Raw genomic sequence first — 17,519 nt, 5'->3', positions numbered from 1 at the left:
GGACAGAAAAAGAGACAAACAAAAACTAAGAATTTGATACTTGTTCAGGTACGGGACACTGTAACAATTGCTTCCAAACAACATTATGATTCCGCATTTATTGAAAAAAAAGCATCCAGAGCACAGAGAAAAGTACTAACTGAATTAACTTAATTTTGTGTCGCATAATTTACTACCATCAAGTATTGTTATTAGGTTACCAAGAGTATCCACTTCCCCATGACATGGTCATAAGTAGATGGCCTCTGTTCTGTCAGACAAATAGCAAGAGGAAGTACAGGGGCCGCTTTTATAAAGCTGTGGCAATTGTAACAGGTGGCAAATTGCATTATCTTTCAATCTGAGTGGCACAAATCGGGAACACTGATCCAAACTCATATAAAAAAAAGCTAGCTTTGTAATCATCAGGATTGTCATATGACATAATTTAGCAACAGAACGTAGTCTGTGTGAGCTGGGCTGTACATCAACGCAAGTGTAACAAGATTTTAGAAACGGCTTTTGGTCAGTCGAGCCCATTCAAGGGTCTTCTTAATGAGGTTATACGTTTAGAAACCAGCAGCTCCCTTGTCCTGAAGGCTGATGTGAACACTTTGTCATAAAGCTTGCCTACTGAAAAAGATGCAACCATGCAACCATTGTAGATTTGTCCTCTTCCCTAACTTTATTACATGTACGGATTTTCCTTGTGCCATATGGAAATTATGCATGTTTGTAAAAGAAGCCTAACTTGAAGCTTTAACAGTATGAAAGCATTTTAATTGGCTGATATATCAATTTACTCTGTGTTTGTAGCACATGGACACATCGCCAAATATGAACACACCTACTCTAGCCATCTCGACTTCCTCACCGAGCCTTCGAGTGTTGTTTAATTTATAAATACTTTCACTTTTCACAAATTTTGGTACCCACATACACATGCATGAACATTTTTGGGGGGGGTTGATTGGGGAAAGGGGGGCGGGGCGGTCCTACTTCACGCATTTCACTTTTTTTGGCATGATTTTTTCTGTACAGATATTTTATTGGCTCTCATTATCTGGCACCCCTGTCATGCAAGGTGGTTTGTTTATCCTATCTCTAGGCCATGGTTTTGGCCAGTAGCAAACATTTAAAACATTAATGCCAGTTCAATACCCGCTCTTACACATGATAAAAGTAGGTCAGTCATTTTGTCAAGAAACCAGCAAAGTCCTTCTAACAACAAGCCTGCGGATATAATGATGCATTATTCAATAATACAGAGAAGGCACCAGTGGCATCAGCTTTGCACTCTGAGATCTTGATGTTTTTTTTTTTTTGCTGTTGTTGATTTTTTTAAATTGTTTTATTTATTTATTTTTTTGTCTAATGCTAGATTTACAGAATGTTTGGACAATTTTCATTCTATTATCAGCTTCTGCTGTAAGATCTACTAAACTTGAATATGTCACTCTGTACTTTGGAGAAACGTGGCATCACATGACCCTTCTAAACTGTCAGACTAGTAGAAAACAACACAACACACTGGGCCTGTTATGGGATACGCTTGTCTGATTTAGAAATGAATGAAATGAAGGAAAATGTAGTTGGGGCCTTTTATACAGCCCGTGCAAAGCACTTAACTGCTTTTGTAGTGGAGGTCAGAAGGGCAGCGATGTGTCCTCCATATTGTTTGCAAAGCCCGCTAATACAATGTGCTACTTTTCTTTGCGTTCAATAGCTTTCCACTTTCACCTTCGTAGGGTTTCTTTTGGTGGATTTCTCAACTGGGGTTGCATAATAAACATGTTTATTTTGCAAAATACATGCCCTCTTAAAGTGATAATGACCAAGAGCTTCTTCTTGCTGTCATGGAGTAGACAAAGACAAAATTGAAGAACAGATTAAATTACATTTTCTTTCTTTCTTTTTTTTCTTCAAAATAAAAATCCTGCCTATTCAGTTATATGGAAAAACAGTTTTGGTATTGATCGTGACAAAAAGAGCTTCTCGGGGCAGCCAAAGTAAATGGTGTGAAAGATTATAAGCATCTCCATTGTGTTAACTCATTTTAAAGGTCCATTTTCACTCAGTTTAAATAATACTCTTGCTGTGTCTTCATGCTACTTTGGACGTTTTCGCCAGCTCAATTGGTCAACAAATACAAACAAATCGAGTCACTCAAGCAACAGTCTATTATAGTCATCAGGAGACAACAGTGTGTTTCTGCTCTGATGTCCATAATGTGAAATCCAATCAAATGAAGAGCATTTAGAGCTACTTATGGACCTTTCTAGCATGTAAACAATGCAATGAACTCTGTAATAGGAGCTTGGCTAGTATCAGATTGAATTGTCAAGTAAGGTTTTGTTGAGATACAATAGGATAGAGGTGTAGGGGACAAAAATTGTGCAGTTTTTGTATTCCATACATTCTATACACTAGAAAATCTGAATGTTCTTTTGTCTTTTGGTTGTAAATAGGCAGGTAGATTTATGTCATCCTCCTCTCTGATTTAATACTTGTATTATAGATAGTAGTTTGAAAATAAAGACATGTATTTGACCTGGTGATGACCTTTAGCTTGCTGAATGTCTGAAAGGTTTTATGCTTTCTGTAAGATTGGGCACCCGGATTCCTGTATCGATTTTTACTGGGACTGGCATGTCGGTTCTCGGGGAACTGTTAATATTAGAACATTTCGGGAACTACGTTTCGAGACCTTGGCTGCCACACTGAACAAGCCGGACAAAACAAACAAAGGCGCTCGGCTATGAAGTCACCACGGTCTTCAAGATCCTTTGTGGATTAATTAAAACTACAACCAATTGGAAATGTTTGGTCTTCGCCTGTGATTACGATGCTCTCATGTTGTTCCAATGATGGAGGTTTAACAGAGATCGGAAGTGTATTTGTACTTCTCTTTGAATGCCTCAGTTGAAAAAAAAAAAGTATAGGCAGTAATCCGAGCGGTAGAAGCACGAGTGAAGCAAGACATAGGAAAAGTATCTATCTATCTATCTATCTATCTATCTATCTATCTATCTATCTATCTATCTATCTATCTATCTATCTATCTATCTATCTATCTATCTATCTATCTATCTATCTATCTATCTATCTATCTATCTATCTATCTGTCTGTCTGTCTGTCTGTCTGTCTGTCTGTCTGTCTGTGTATTTTTATTATTATTTTTATTGTACATATATATATATATATATATATATATATATATATATATATATATATATATATATATATATATATATATATATATATATTCTTGCTGTATTGAGCAACATGTTTTTTTATTTTCTAGGAACAATCTATAAAGTCCTAGCAATTAACTTTTTTAACTCATTAACTGCAAGCCCATTTAAAATTGCTCTTTCGTGTTTATAGTCATCAATAGCAATGAATGAGGAAAGACATTTTTGAGATGTTGGTTTTATTAAAGGCTCTAATACACCTTATTCAGTGAGGACTGTCCGTCCATCTATCCGTCCATCATGACCACTTATCCCAGTAAGTGGGTGCATCCTGAACTGGTTACCAACCAATTGCAGGGCACACAAAGATGAACAAACATTCACACTCAAACTCAGAGTGTCTAATATGTTGTACCTAAATTGCATGTTTTGGAACGTGGGAGGAAACCGGAGTACCTGGAGCAAACCCACGCAGGCACGATGAGAACATGCCAATGCCTCACTATTAGGCCCAGCCAGAATTAAACTCACAACCTCTGTAAGCTGAGGTGGACATGCTTACCGGTCTTCCACCATGCCACCTGAGCACAATTTACCGACAGCAAAACACTACTTCTGCATGGTTGTAGCTGACACCTGTACAAGAAGTACCGATTAGTCTAATACACACATACTTTTAACATTTTCAAAGTTCAAATTGCCACATGCTGGGGCTCTGGCTTTTACCTTATGAACAATTTTTGGGATGCATGTGCAATTGGTTGCTCTTTGTACTCATATGTACATAAACTTGCCTCCCTATGGGAGGCCCATCCTCACCGTAGACTCTGTGTGTTTCGTTTTACACTCATTCCTGCATTCTATATTTGGTTTATTATTCAATTGTTATATATATATATATATATATATATATATATATATATATATATATATATATATATATATATATATATATATATATATATATATATATATATATATATATATAAGTTTTTGCAGAGCAGTTCTACATCAGAATATGGTGTTTATCACCCTACATGTAAAGACTGGTTTAGCATGTGTTTAGTGATGTTTTCTCTTGGATGTCAATCAAAACCTCGCACAAAAGTGAACTGTTGTTCGAAAACCATTTGGGACTGTCTCTGCTTGATTCTCGGTTTTGTGATCCCCTGTTTTTACATGGCACAAAGTCCAAAATGTAACTTACAAACTGTGATGAAAAACTACATGCAATGAGACATAAGTGTGACAGTTGAAAAAATGGTCACATATACATGGATATCAGAAAACGAGGGGAGAAAATAATACATGAGAACGGAGAAAAAAAACTGCTTTTGAAAAGTGATTTCAGGAAGGTTTAATATACACAGGTTTGTGCTATTCTTGACAAGTTATAGAAAATTATCAGCAGTCTAAGTCTTTGTCTTGGTTTTTATAGAACTAGGTTTAAACTTAACAATAACTCACCCCTGATAACAATTGTTCAATTATTGTTGGAGGGTATGTTCTGATTTGAATGACAAGTAAAGAGAACGACTTTTTTTGCACTCTGCTCACAATCGAATATATCAATTTATACTGCATTCACTTTATTTTCGTTTTATTCACCCTTTTTTGTCATGTAATTTCATTTCTTTTCGCACCTGCTCTTGCACATGTGATCAAGGGGCCGGGAATCCAATTTTAGCATGCACATTGACTTGAAACCCTCAAAAATTCAAGATTCAAGAGTTTTATTGTCATATGCAGAGCAATACTACACAGTGAAATTCTTATTCTGTTTACCTTTCCGAGCAGACTACATTCCACAATTGAGCAAACAATAAAGTAGCAAAAGTAGGCAATAAAACAAAAACAAAAAAGACAGTAAGAGCAATAATAATGAACCACTAATGAATGAATGGACTTACAGTACATTCCGAGCATATTATGGAGTAGATGGAGTGGAAGAAACTGTATACACATGAGGATGATAGTGCAAACTATCATGTAATATAACATACAAAGCTCTCTCTAAAACAGAGAATAGATTGGAATGGCAATAATTTTCCAATTTTACTATAATGTGAATGGATAACTTCAAACAGGCAACAATAACTGTGCACAACATTGATGATGATTTGTAGAAGCAGTTTAAAGTTAAGTTGTCATCTGGTTTTCCAAGCCTTTGAACAATATTGTTGTATTGTTGAAGTTGGCAAGGTGGTAGTAAATAGCGATCCTCCCCACAGTTAAGAGACCCGAGTTCAATTCCGACCTTCCTGTGTGGCATGTTTTCCCCATGCCTGCATGGGTTCTCGCCGGGCTCCACAGCTTCCTCCGATATTCCCAAAAGATGTAGGACAGGTGTATTGAACACTTTTGAACACAATTGTCCTTAGGTGTGATTGCAACCAGTTCAGGGTTCAGCTCAGCTGCTATAGGCACCAGCAAGCCAGTGACCCCAGTGAGGTTAATCAGCTATTGAAAATGGATGAATGAATGTTGAAATTAAAGTGAGAAATGCAAATTCAGGTGTATGTTACGCATTAATAATGCTCATTTGTGCAGCCTTTCACACATATGTACTGTATGAAGTGGCAGCCGCTTAGGTGGAAAACAAAACAGATGTGTGAGAGAGCACTGGAGGTCAAGGGGGTTGCGGCAGTTGACTATGCTAATGTTGTTGTTAATGACTTTGCTGTGAGTGATAATTGATCGTCTTCATTACCATATTAACTCCACTGTTCCACCATGACCAAAGACACCCCCCCCACTACCGTACACATACTCACACAATTCTCTCACTGTGCAATAATGGATGCACTCCATCTGATCCTTGAAATAATTAACTAATTAACTTAATTAAAATCAATAGAAGTCCCTATACCAGCATAGACATTTCAGGGACGTTGTCTTTATCTGCCGTCAAAGGAATTTTCAAAGTGTATTAGGTGTGCAAAATAAACCACCGGTTGGACGGGACATTTAAGGACACTTGGAGAAGTCACGGTAAAAAAATAAACACATTACATTACATATTAAGGCAGAGTTCAGACTTTCCAGTGGTTGTGATGTTCAACTGTTGAAGCGTTAATCTAACAATGACCACTTTGGGGAAACAATTAGAGTGAAAGACAAAAAAATGGTGAAGATTTTCATTAGACTGATACAACGGAGAGAGATTCTTAATACTGATTTACAGTATGGGTGCTTGGTGGGCTTTAGCTAAAATAAATGGCTTGTGGGAGTGGCTGCAGCATTACTCCCTGTACAGGATACTAAGTGCATTGTAAGGTCAGCCATAAGGCCAAGCTTACACATGTACTACTCTGCCCTCATAAACCTTTGTTAATATATCAGCCTCAGAACGCAACAGTAACCAGTCCATCTGAAAAATTGTGACTACAAGTGCTGCTTTATTGGCAGAATTATTGTTTGTAACATTTAATAATTCAGTAGATACATTTTTGAGGTAAGGTTTGGTAAACTTGTAATTGAAAATTGTGCTCGCTTGTTTACACTATCATTTTCTTATATTGTATGTGATCGTTATTTTGTTGTTTTTCATTTCCAATCATTTAAGTGTATTTGAAAATTAAAATATATTAAAATACTGTTTTATAGATTGGTTCCAGAAAACAAACGAAAAAAAAACAAGAAATAAACGTGCACATACCTGTATGTGTCTTGTCTTTATTTAAAAAGACTGTTTAGGAAGACTATGGTCCGATGTAATCCCCAAGTAACAATGTTGAACAACTGCGACCGCCACCATTGTTTGGGTAACCATTCCTCTGTAGTTTGTCATCACTATTGCATTATACATGCCTCTAGCTTATAATGGACCAAACGAACATCTACATTTGTGCACATACCCAGTTTTAACATGCAGGCCTTGACATTTTCCAAAAGGCATTTTGTGTGTGTCGCCATTGCTCTGAATTGCGGTATACATTTTATTTCCAACTTCTAATTTTTATTCCGACACACAAACACACACATTTCTGCTTTTTTTTCTCCTCCATTGACCTAGCTCCAGACAAAAGGCATGACGATTGGAAGAATGAAATGACTGTATAAATGGATGGCTATTTTCTGACAGAGAAAGAAAAAAAAAGAGATGAAAGGGTGAGGGTCAAGTACATGACAAAGGAAGAGACAGGAGAATATTACAAGGTTGGAATCTGCTAAGAAAGAAATAGAAATGAATAGTAAATGGAAGAAAATATGAACAATGACGAAAAAGTAAACTGTTTCTAGACAAGTCAGTGTTTATTGCCATGTGCACTGTGTAGAAACAAGTTTCTCCATACAATGACGTTCTTACTTTGCCTTCCACATGAATGTCATAAAATTAAGTGTGTTAAGTAAGTTAAACTTCTTTTCTACAGATTCTAATAGTCAGTACATGATGATGATTATCATGCAATTTATGGTGCACAATATGGAAATAAAATCTTCTTCCATGATATAGATGATTTTATCTCACGATAATGATGACCGCAATACACTTTCAGTTATTTTATATGAAAATACACAGCACAATGATGCTGCAAAACACTGCTTACCATTCCTCACTTAATTTTGAAGTGACATTAAACAAACCTGTGTCAAATGGGAACTGCATCCGGTAATGTCATAAAAATCAGTCCGTTAAGTAAGTTCAACTTCTTTCCTGCAGATTCTAATAGTCAATATATGAAGATGATTATCATGCAATTAATGGTGGACAATTTGGAAATAAAATCTTCTACCATAAATGATTCTACATCACGATAATGATACACCATAATACACTTTTTAGTTATTCTATATAAGAATATACAACACACTGATGCTGCAACACACTGCTTACCATTTCTCTCTTAATTTTGAAGTGACATTAAACAGACCTCTATCAAATGAGGAACTGCATCCAGTAGTGAGGCTATACAATTATCACATATAAGCAGAAGCAAAGTAGCCTACATATTTTTGCACATGTGTATAGCTCAATCTAAATATGATGCATGAAATAATTTTTCTCACAGGAATTTATTAAAAATAATAATAATATTTTATACAAAGTATTATTTTACTCTGGCAGAATTTCTCCCATGTCCCCAGACCATGTTCCGCGGATCTGTTGTTGAAGTGGCTGATGGTAGTTGTGGCTGTAAGGTGGTTGGTGCCTGTCGTGGCGGAAAATCCTCAAACCCAATGGTAGACACTAGTGGTAAGGAATTCTGTCAAGCTGAAGGAGTCCAAATGGGCCTTTTTGACCAGTGGGACTACAAGGGCAGCTGACAGGTTGCCAAATCGCTGGCCAAACTACATGCGTCCCCTTTTTTAAGAGTGGGACCAAGGGTGTATTCCAACTATAGCGGGATTACACACCTCAGCTTCTGTAATAAGGTCTGTTCAGGGGTGCTGAAGCGGATGCTTCTTCAGGAAGTCAAACCTCAGATTCAGGAGGAGCAATGGTTTTCATCCCTCAGCAGCACCTCCAAATCGTAGACTATGTTCCTCAGTCGAAAAAGGGTATAGCAAGCTCCCCGGGTCAGTGATGAGGAGTTTAATTATCCCGGGTTTTCGTTCACGAGTCTTTGGAGTGCTTTTGTTTCCTCAAACCTCCAATTACTGTACAGTATTAGGTATTTATTGGATCCAACAAAAATCCAATTTCTGATGTATTTTCCCACACTACTTTTAATACTGAATGGTAACTAACCATTCTAACCAACTAGCTACCTCACAATATATTTTAAGTCGACTCCAGATAAAGCAGTAAATAATGGATGAAGGGAATTTTACAAAACCAAAAACTGCTCCAAACAAATGGTTTCCCATGGGCTTCATTACAATGTAGGTCTTTTTATGTGACTGCAACCGCTGGTGAAAAATTACCAACAAAATGCACATGCGCACCATGATCCATAATGAGACCTTATTCCGGACACCCGGCTGAGCTGCCTGTAAATTATATCCATCACTCTGCATGTACATACTTAATCAGCTAATGTTGTTTGATTCCTTATTATTAATTTGCTCCCTTTTCTGATTTATCTAAAGTGCTCACACCAATATTTTGTCTCCTTTACAGTTGAGAGCAGTCGGGCATTAGGGAAGCGGTGTGTTATTCATGTACTTAAGGGATTGCATCTGTAATGAATTGACTAGCTGTTTAGGCCGCCCTATGCAGCCTACTACTCACCCTAATAATGTAAGCAGGTCATAACTCCTTCTAACCCAAGGGTATAAGGTATTCTTATAAAGACATGCACATATTCATTCAGTCCATTTATATTAGCAACTGACCTCTCCGTGTGCCAAGTCCTCTCGGTGTAGCTGCATTGTAATATCCATTTATATGTTTGGGGGAATAATTTTTTTTGTCTTGCAAGAAGCACATGTGTCTGTTGAAAATTGTTAAATTAGTTTTGGGTTTTTATTTAGGTAATGCTTTTGTACCACAAAATATAAATGCCAACATCATTAAATAATGCTTGTCAGATGTTAAATATTTTGAATATTATCTATCGTGTTTGTCCCATCCAGGGTTTAGTTTTTCATCTCTACATGATCGTCACTAGTCCTGTTTAAAATCCTATACAGTATGTTGAATTTTCTGCTAAAATACCTATGAAAACAACTTGCACGTATGCACACAAATGATGCACATACAGTGTATAATGTACAAGCACAAAAAAACGTCTCCAACACACATAACACACACACGCCCAATGAGTCATTGCTGTCAGTATTGATTTCCTTTTCTCTGAATGACCCCTTTCACCCCAACGATAGAGTGCCTGATATTTCACCACTATACTACTGGATCTCTCTCTTTTTCATGCAGTCCACTTCATTCTGTTTTTCATTTTAATAATAATGTTATTATAAATATCTATACCAAATGAAAATTGAATAATAATTGTATACCATATCCTTTAATTCTTTAGTTAAACTTATCTCTGACCAGTAACACATACTGGCAATTAAGAAATCATGTTGCAGCCAATTAAAATGGCGTGAAGGTCCTGAGCCTTTGCATTATTTCTCTTTTAAACTTTAGTTATTCAGTGACACGTTTTCTCATGCCTTCTGTCATACTCTGCAATGCCCAGCTCTAGTCACCGTTGATATTTAGGATTTTTGTGTTATATATCCCAATTCTCTGTTGTTAATTGATAATTTTGCATAAAATACTTTTTGCCCCATCCATGTCAGGTCTGCATCTGGACCCAAGTGATGCCTAGCAGATTGTATCACAGAAAACATAACACAACCAGCTGGGGTAACTGTGCTGGTTAATCCCAATTTCTGTTTTATCTTTGATTTAATTCAGTGTGCTAGAGAAATTTGGAAGACTATCATAATTCCCCGAACATAAGACAGAACCCTGTGTATAGAATGCACCCTTGGTGTGATGTCACATATTGGTATTTTCAATGTTGCCATATGATGTATGATGCATCAACACTGGCAACAGTGTACAAACCATAGCCAAACAGAAAATATCTAATTTTCCCAAACCCTTCATACTTTCTTTCTACGTTGCGGTCAGTTGAACAACCGCCTAGCCCGTGTAATGTTGAATGAGGTCAAAGCAGTTGTTTTTCCTTTTCCCCGTGACACGGCTTGAGTTCATTTTGCTATATCTACCCAAAGTTGTGCAGCATCCGAGTTTCACCAAGTTTCCGGTGGGCATATGCCGAAAGACCGCAATTAATAAATTAATAAATGTTCTTTAACTGGAGCGCTCGGCTGTTTACCTTGCCACATTCATTCATTTTTGGGGAAAAAAGTACATCTTATGTTTGGGGAATTACGGGACTTCTTTTTAACTCTTTGATGAATGTGTAATGTTGAAATTTGTATCTAAATTTTATGTCGTTTTCATTCTTCCATCCTTTTGCCGCTGATGCTAAATTAGAGATGCTAAATTAACTCCCTATCTCATTGGGCATTGAACTCCTGCGACCTTAGTGAAAGTGCTGAGGAAGACTTATTGGCTCGATTTTTTTTTTTTTTTTTAAGGATGTTTTACAATACTGATGTTTTATAATGCCAGTTTGGATGAATTCAAAGACAGTAAACAGGCGGTTGTGAAACAATTTATAAAGAAGATTTTTGAAGACAAAGGCAGGCCAGCATCAACCTGTAAATAAATAAATGAATAAATACATAAAAAAATAGCAGCTTTCAGCATTCTTTGTACTACTATTACTAATACGACTATACTTTAAGACTGTCGTCTTGTTTTTCATTTTCATCAAATCATTTCATTGCACTGCATTTTTTTATTTATTTTTTTTCCAAGCAGATTGCACCCTTGCAGACCTTAGTTAAAAAAACAAACAAACAAACAAACAAACAAGCAAATAAACACATTGCCTATTTTCTTCATGTACAGTCTAGGCTGTGTCTATTCAACATATTTATTCTTGTTCAATTTGTACTAAGATGAAGACATCATTTGGTGGAATGCAATACACTAAACTTCAGTCATTTCTATCCAAATCTTGTTTGTGTAAACTAAACAAATGTTTTTCTGAGCCCTGAAACTGTGCTATTTGCTTTATCTGCTTGTAATACACATTGTTCATATCTTTATTTGATTGCTTGTTTCGTCTTCTTGAATTTTCTTGTGTATGATATTTGCAGCAGCAGCCAACCACTGCAGCACCAGCACTGTGAGCCTCTGACATATTCACTGGCATATTCAAACAAACTGAAGTCCATATTCCATCAGTGAACACCTGATGTTGATCTCGAGCTTGATTTGGTGGAAAACCCACCTTTCATATAAGTTGGGGTCCAAATTTTCTTGCTACCCCAGGCGGTCGCAAAAAGTCTCAATCAGTCACAACAGAGTGGTAAACGTTTGCTTATAGTTGCTAAAAGTCACCATATGTGGCCTCGCATAACGTTGCAAACTTGACGATATCAAAAGAGCTGCTACATTTGCAGACACTCTCCAGCGTTCCCCCCTCAGTGGGATGCTAGTTTTAGAGTACGAGGACAGGAGCAGTGCAGTTTACGTTTCAATCCCTGTATGTGTGGTCAAGCTTGATTGCATTTTACAGCACCACTGAAAATCACTTTCATTTGCCTAAAAAGAGCAAAATTACCTGTCTGTCAATATGTCAGAGCAACTGACTTACAATGGGAATTTTCTTTGTTTTTGCACCAGTGCCTGAGGTTGAGCTGAGGACTTTGTTATTTGTCGGACTTCCCCAAAAGAATGTATGGTCTTCATTTTTCAAAAGTGTTAACTTTATGCAGACTACATACATACAAACACAATTCTCCCCATGCAGCGACAGAGTGGGACAATATAGTTGGCCTCAGGGACTGACTGCTCCTCCTCAGGGAGTCTGAGCTCCACCGCAGATAAGCACATCAGCAACGCACCCCATGGCAATATGTAAATCCCTAAATGATGTTTCTCCTCATCATGCAGTGCTGCAAAAACCCCTAAAGACTTGCTAGGCCTCTTGTTTTAGACCCCCCTTTGAGAGGGTGATTTTTATTAAGTTACACCCGGAACAAGACGAGACAGCAACAGTAACTTTTCTGAATTGAAATCTTAATAGTCATGTACTTTAGTAATAGATTAACACAACTTTAAGGAGTTTTCTTTGTATTTATTGTAATTGCAAGGAATCCATTAGCGAGAACATTTAAGTTGTATAAGGGGCCTAATTTAGAGGTGATTTTTCCACTTAATGCAACATTGGAGTGTGATGATCCATTTATATTACCATGCAACTGTTTTATGAGCTTGTGAAGCCAAAGTCAAAGTTTTGTGTGGCGCGTATAAGAAACTGTACAATGTTTATGCAACGTGATGTCCTTACTGTACATAAAAATGAACACACCATCCAATAAGTTGTGCCATCAGCAGATGTCATCTGAAAAATTAAGAACATATCCCATTATAAAGGGAGCGTAACCACTGGGTAGCTTGACAGCCTACAAGTGTAGCCAATTAAAGCTCCAAGCTAAATCAGGGTTGTGGTGCACATCAAGTTTGTGGCATTTCTGCCATATTTGAACTGAGAATAGATCTGTAGTCAACATGCGCGCTGTCAAATACACAAGATTGGGGTGGGGGATTTACATCACACCTTGAGCACTTTAAATGTCTGCATACATAGTAATGATAAAATAAATGAAATGAGTAAATCAGGTCTCATGAAATGGAATGACAGGCAGGTTGAAACAGCGGGTGAGTTGTGTGTGTGTGTGTGTGTGTTTCTTGCCACCAGCGTCAACATTAAACACATCAGATTGAAGCCACCCTCTAGGGTGGCATCACTCAACCAGGTGTGTGTACTTACGTGCGCGGCTGTGTGGTAAAATCGTCAATCTTTTATCTACTTTTCCATTCCCTCAGTTTTTTGTTTATCTACTTTTTAGTTTTATATTTATATGTTCTGTTGAAATCATATACAAAACACATGCACACGCACACACTGATCTATCAAGGTATTGATGTGTGAGTGAATGTCATTTCTTTCCCCTCTTTCTGCCACCATCACATTTTTTTCTTTTTTTTTTTTTTTTAATTTCCCTTAGTAAAATCTCCGGGAGAGTTTTTGTCGTTATCTTGAGTGCTGTTTTTCCTTATTCAAAAAGTGTTGGAAAGTTACTCAAAGACAAAAATCTTTGATTGAATGCATAATCTCACATGGTAAAGGTAGAAGCATAACTTGTTTTACTCCCTGACAGTCACCTTTGGTGTAACTTATCATTTTTAAACTCCAGATATTTCAACTCCAGTCATTTGCAAGGAAGAGGTTTTACACGTTCCCCTATTCCCTGTCGCCACCATGCACCATTCTCTCAGGACAGGATGCGGATGTGTCTCTTTTTCTCCATATTGACTTTCCCAGGTCAGGCTCCTCTTCCCCTATTAGCTCAAGCTAACTGATCAATACCCGGCCCTGTGGTAGGCTGCTCATGTGGGGACCCATGCATGCACAAGGAGCAGGATATAACCACTCTCCCCATTGCATGATCTCATAACTAATAATCAGATCATATCCATAATGTTACAGCTGACCTAGCCTGTGCTACAGCAACTCTAATGACTACATCAATCAATCATGACTGCTTTAGAGCATACTTCTCAAGAAATGCATCCTCTCTTTGTAATTCAACTCATCTCTTTTCCATCCCTGCTGTTTTCCCCAGCAGGTTAGTCGTGACGTGCGGTGATGGGTCATGGATAAACAGCTGCTGGTGAAGAAGGGAAGCTGAGTCTGTAGAAAGATGGAGCACCATGAAAGGCAAAGAGACCGCTGGGGATCTTCAACAGTTAGGTGTGTAAGGTTGAGATGTCCGTACATTTGCCATAAATTTCTGGGTGTGAAGCGGTGTGTACGAATTTTCTGTGGCAGCGTGCCAGCCAGTGCCATCTGGCTTCTTGACCGAGCTTCTCTCATTAACAAGGGGGTTAATTGCTGTGGCAGCACCCAAGCTGTGTCAAACATCACCCTAGGGAGAGGGAGGCAACAGACCATCTACTTGTTTGTGCGTGCACATTCGTGCGCATGTGTGTGTGTGTGTGTGTGTGTGTGTGTGTGTGTGTGTGTGTGTGTCAATAAAGTGTGCAGGATGGAAGTCACACACATACAGTAGAAGAATAACCTGTTGTACATTAACCTTTAAATGTGAAGTGAATAGTGAGGGGTACCATTTTTGTGTGTGCTTTTGTGCAAATGTAAGTGCTGGTGCATATTTGCCAGTTAATTTGAATGCTACTGTTCTTATGAATTATGCCCTATTGCTGTAATGGTGTAGAAAGAATTAGGTTTACAAAGACAATGTCTATAGCCCTGAGGGCAAACACACACACACACACACACACACACACACACACACAAGCATAAGGGGCAAGGGCAGTGAGGAGCAATTTGCATGTTATTACTGCATATTCATGACAAATTTTGTTAGCTTTTGCCTAATAGGGCCGAGTGACAGGTTGAGAAATCGAGAGTCTGCTTTAATAAAACACAAACACACACATACACACAAGCACATGCACACTCATCCTTACCCTCTGTCACACAATAATCATCATGACACTTATGACTGTAAGTAGGAATCCCCCTTTCATCTGCTGTGATATTGCAGCATTTTTTATGCACAGGTACTTTATTATATATAATAGGTGTCATATAGCCTCATTTGTCTTATGCGTAATTGGGAACATAAACAAACAACAGCAAACATTCACTCATAATCACAGCAGCTGTGGCGTCGGTCAACATGATGACCTTGTGTTAGAGTGATAATATCGATATATCGCTATATTGCAATACAAAGTGATGTAATTCGCATATTGCAATATGACATTAATTTTCCAATATATCATGATCATTTTGAAACGTTCTATTTTCATAATATTTTGTTTTGTTCTTTTTATCAATCAGCTGCTGAAGGGCTTTCGTACCATGATTTTTGTCATAATATGAATCGTGTTTTACATATAAATAAGTCAAAGCGCTTCAAAAACACCACATTAAGTGTTACAATTGTCTTGCGTGTATGGTATGACTGGAGACTGAGAAATTGGTCGAGCGAGAGAGAGAGTGGCTTCATGAGAGGAAGTTCTTGCGCGACGGGACAGAAACCGTAGGCTGCTGTGTTCGGTTTTTAAATGTAATGAAAGTGACGGCTAATGTCGAGATTGCCTCCCTGCTGCCCATTTTGTCGGCTGCGGGCTCCAATTCGAGCCAATGTGTGAACGCCATCTACCCTGGAGGGCAACTCCGACCCTGGAAGAGCGATGGACAACAATACATTACTTTTCGCTAAACTGGCAAACAGCAGAAAAAAAAGTTCAATAATATCTAAGCAGCCATATTAACGAACAGTGTAATTTCACTGCATTTAATTTAAAAAAAAGTTTTGTTTTGTTTTGTTTTGTATTTTTTCATATGCAAACTGATTTAAATGTACAGAAGCGACCGTATCAGGTTTCACTGTATTTGATCATTTACAATAGAGTTTTCCTTGGTTTTTGTCATATTTTTTTCACCAACGTGATTGACATCACAGATCTGTTTCATTTACGGTTTCATGAGCACTGTCACCAGTATCCTGTGCTGGAACTTGTGGCAAAGTGCTACCTGTGTATTTCTACCACAGAAGTGCTATGGGAAAGAGTATTCCCAAGGACATGCTTTAAATGAGAAAATGTTACTTGCTTTTTTTGAAAAAGAATGTTTAATGTGCGATCAGCGATGCGAATGGTGTTTGGTTTCTGAAAAAGAAAAAATAGAATGTGTCTAGTTTATTAATTTCCTTCTGTTTTTTTTCAGTCGTTTTAATATATATGCCATAGAACTTTTTTTTTCACCAAACATTGCCCAATATATTGCAATATGCATTGCAATATGCCTTTTCTGTATCGCAATTATTTGCAATACACCTTTAAGACCCAATACCCAGCCCTAAAATACATATATTTGTATATGTACATAAATAACTGGTGTAAACAGCAATCTAAAAAAATGTTCATTTTCTTTTCAGTTCCCTTTTCAGCTTGGTTATGCTCAAGCTCGTGTCGAGATTGCCTCCCTGCTGCAGGGATACATATATCCTCTTGTTCAGATGAACACATTAGTTGTGTACGTTGTGTTTTTCTTTTTTTTTTGTTATTTTGAATGAAAAGCTCTATAAAAGTGATCACCCAAAACAAGGGCACCTTGTGAAATCCTGATGGAAAATGATAGCGAGACACATTCTTTTGCTTGGAAAAGAAACCAGCTGTAATCTAAAGTCATCTTTGTCTCACACCATTTGATTGAAAAGTTTGTTTTGCTAAAGTGAAAGATTTAACTCTCAATGCTCTCAATCCACACTCTTGTCACTTTTGTCAAACGCTGTCTTTCCCTCACTGCTTGCCATCAAACTTGCAGACACGCTTGATCAAATGTGAGTTTTAACATTTTTAATCAGCGGTTTCAACGAAACCTGCTACTAAATATTAAATTGCGTGTGAGTGTATGTATGTGTGTGTGAGAGTTGGAGAGAGAGAGAGCGAGAGGGAGTTAGAGGGAGAGAGAGAGAGCGAGAGAGAGAGAGAGAGAGAGAGAGAGAGAGGCATACCTCTTGATGCCTGTGTGTTTGTGAACTGTAATGTATTTTTTTTCTCCTTTGCCATCTCGGGTGTGTGACAGCTGTCACTGGTGACTTAAAGAGTTTTTTGGGCAAAGTTAGCATATTTTTACTGTTGGGTCTCATGCACACACACCCACACCCACACACTGGAGCACAAAGAAATCAGATTTAGTTGCCATCATTTGGTGCAACTTTAACATTTTTTTGCACTATTTGAATCAAATTGGAACTACTGTACATGGACAGTT

The sequence above is a fragment of the Hippichthys cyanospilos genome, chromosome 19, assembly GCF_059441005.1.
Source record: "Hippichthys cyanospilos isolate Australia breed blue-spotted pipefish chromosome 19, RoL_Hcya_1.0, whole genome shotgun sequence".
NCBI lineage: Eukaryota > Metazoa > Chordata > Actinopteri > Syngnathiformes > Syngnathidae > Hippichthys > Hippichthys cyanospilos.
Note: the sequence above shows the minus strand (reverse complement) of the source record.